Source organism: Schistocerca cancellata, chromosome 2 (assembly GCF_023864275.1).
Source record: "Schistocerca cancellata isolate TAMUIC-IGC-003103 chromosome 2, iqSchCanc2.1, whole genome shotgun sequence".
NCBI lineage: Eukaryota > Metazoa > Arthropoda > Insecta > Orthoptera > Acrididae > Schistocerca > Schistocerca cancellata.
In genome coordinates this window covers 951958044-951960543 of record NC_064627.1, presented here as the reverse complement: position 1 = coordinate 951960543, position 2500 = coordinate 951958044, and the positions used below count along the sequence as shown (strand labels likewise).

The 2500-nt window shown below is 47.7% G+C and overlaps 4 non-coding genes across 4 annotated transcripts; 2 read left to right on the top strand and 2 right to left on the bottom strand.

Moving 5' to 3' along the window:
- Window positions 1-116: 116 nt before the first annotated feature.
- Trnaq-uug (transfer RNA glutamine (anticodon UUG)) lies at window positions 117-188 on the bottom strand. The gene has a single exon. It is a non-coding gene; the product is annotated as a tRNA-Gln (tRNA).
- Window positions 189-745: 557 nt separating this feature from the next.
- Trnap-ugg (transfer RNA proline (anticodon UGG)) lies at window positions 746-817 on the top strand. The gene has a single exon. It is a non-coding gene; the product is annotated as a tRNA-Pro (tRNA).
- A 506-nt stretch (window positions 818-1323) lies between these two features.
- Trnaq-uug (transfer RNA glutamine (anticodon UUG)) lies at window positions 1324-1395 on the bottom strand. Its single transcript has one exon. It is a non-coding gene; the product is annotated as a tRNA-Gln (tRNA).
- Window positions 1396-1952: 557 nt separating this feature from the next.
- Window positions 1953-2025, top strand: Trnap-ugg (transfer RNA proline (anticodon UGG)). Its single transcript has one exon. It is a non-coding gene; the product is annotated as a tRNA-Pro (tRNA).
- Window positions 2026-2500: the final 475 nt, after the last annotated feature.

Here is a 2500-nt window from a genome sequence, read left to right as displayed (position 1 = left end):
AACGTGTGGACTGCTATTAACAATTTGCGTTACATGATCCTAGCTAAAATTCTGCATATACAATTCCAACTACCGGCTCTTACACATTTCTAGAAACGAGCGCAAAACACAGCGTCAGGTTCCACCGAGACTCGAACTCGGATCGCTGGATTCAAAGTCCAGAGTGCTAACCATTACACCATGGAACCGGATGCCTGTAGCGGTCTTCAATTCAGTAGCATCATGTCATTAAGCCAGTAAGATGCGATGTTATTTCATGTAGCGTCCTCATGAAGTGTTTGCGTGGCAAATGAAGCAACCAGGTAGGCTGAAAGTGGAAGGTGCACCTTCGAATGTAGCAAGAATTCTTGCCAGTATTCGTACATGAAGTGATGTCGAAGGCTCAGGTAATCAAAATCGCGCAACGGCCACTTTCGTATGGTGCATGCATTGTGCTGGAAGCAGCCTAGCTATGGAAACAGCTATGGTCACAGAGTACTGTCGAAAACTGCGTGCTGACACAGACCGCTACGTAGTGGGCGGATAGTGCGTGACACGATAACATTTGCACTTCACACGGTCGAAATACTGACACACAATTCTAGCAGCTCTTTCAGCATTCACATACACTGGTGTTCAGCACAGCTCATGTTGTGGGTGTCGGATTAAGAAAGCTCTTTGAGAATATCGTCCAGATTGTATGCTGCAACTAGCAAGTGCGGCAAGATGTCAGTAGGTGGCGGGGTGCAGACGTGCTTCCTTGTGCGGCCTGTTGGTCTAGGGGTATGATTTCTGCTTTGGGTGCAGGAGGTCCCGGGTTCAAATCCCGGACAGGCCCTACTTTTCACTTTCGCGACAACCAAACACTACGATAAACTTGCGAGTTTCTGAAAGTAAGCCATGCAACAGGACAAACTGCATGTGAGCCACCGGCCCAAGAGACTGGCAAGTGCGTCATGTGGAAAGCAATCTACGTGGCAGGATTAAGCCGTCTTCGCTCACTTATATCTATACGTAAAGACTGGCACGTACAGCGATTCTATTCGTTTCCCAGGAACTAGTACATCGCAAGCACGTTTGTAAAATGCATGCGCATGCAGCACCCAAAACGGAGAGATGTCTTTCCTGCTGGGAGAAACAGCTGAGGGCGTCTTCTCGCAGTTGAACCCCTTACGTTCCGTTATTAATCCTAGTATCAAAAGCATAAGCATTTGGAGCGTCCCCCATTCACGTGTGGACTGCTATTAACAATTTGCGTTACATGATCCTAGCTAAAATTCCGCATATACAATTCCAACTACCGGCTCTTACACATTTCTAGAAACGAGCGCAAAACACAGCGTCAGGTTCCACCGAGACTCGAACTCGGATCGCTGGATTCAAAGTCCAGAGTGCTAACCATTACACCATGGAACCGGATGCCTGTAGCGGTCTTCAATTCAGTAGCATCATGTCATTAAGCCAATAAGATGCGATGTTATTTCATGTAGCGTCCTCAGGAAGTGTTTGCGTGGCAAATGAAGCAACCAGGTAGGCTGAAAGTGGAAGGTGCACCTTCGAATGTAGCAAGAATTCTTGCCAGTATTCGTACATCAAGTGATGTCGAAGGCTCTGGTAATCAAAATCGCGCAACGGCCACTTTCGTATGGTGCATGCATTGTGCTGGAAGCAGCCTAGCTATGGAAACAGCTATGGACACAGAGTACTGTCGAAAACTGCGTGCTGACACAGAACGCTACGTAGTGGGCGGATAGTGCGTGACACGATAACATTTGCACTTCACACGGTCGAAATACTGACACACAACTCTAGCAGCTCTTTGAGCATTCACATACACTGGTGTTCAGCACAGCTCATGTTGTGGGTGTCGGATTAAGAAAGCTCTTTGAGAATATCGTCCAGATTGTATGCTGCAACTAGCAAGTGCGGCAAGATGTCAGTAGGTGGCGGGGTGCAGACGTGCTTCCTTGTGCGGCCTGTTGGTCTAGGGGTATGATTCCTGCTTTGGGTGCAGGAGGTCCCGGGTTCAAATCCCGGACAGGCACTACTTTTCACTTTCGCGACAACCAAACACTACGATAAACTTGCGAGTTTCTGAATGTAAGCCATGCAACAGGACAAACTGCATGTGAGCCACCGGCCCAAGAGACTGGCAAGTGCGTCATGTGGAAAGCAATCTACGTGGCAGGATTAAGCCGTCTTCGCTCACTTATATCTATACGTAAAGACTGGCACGTACAGCGATTCTATTCGTTTCCCAGGAACTAGTACATCGCATGCACGTTTGTAAAATGCATGCGCATGCAGCACCCAAAACGGAGAGATGTCTTTCCTGCTGGGAGAAAGAGCTGAGGGCGTCTTCTCGCAGTTGAACCCCTTACGTTCCGTTATTAATCCTAGTATCAAAAGCATAAGCATTTGGAGCGTCCCCCATTCACGTGTGGACTGCTATTAACAATTTGCGTTACATGATCCTAGCTAAAATTCTGCATATACAATTCCAACTACCGGCTCTTACACA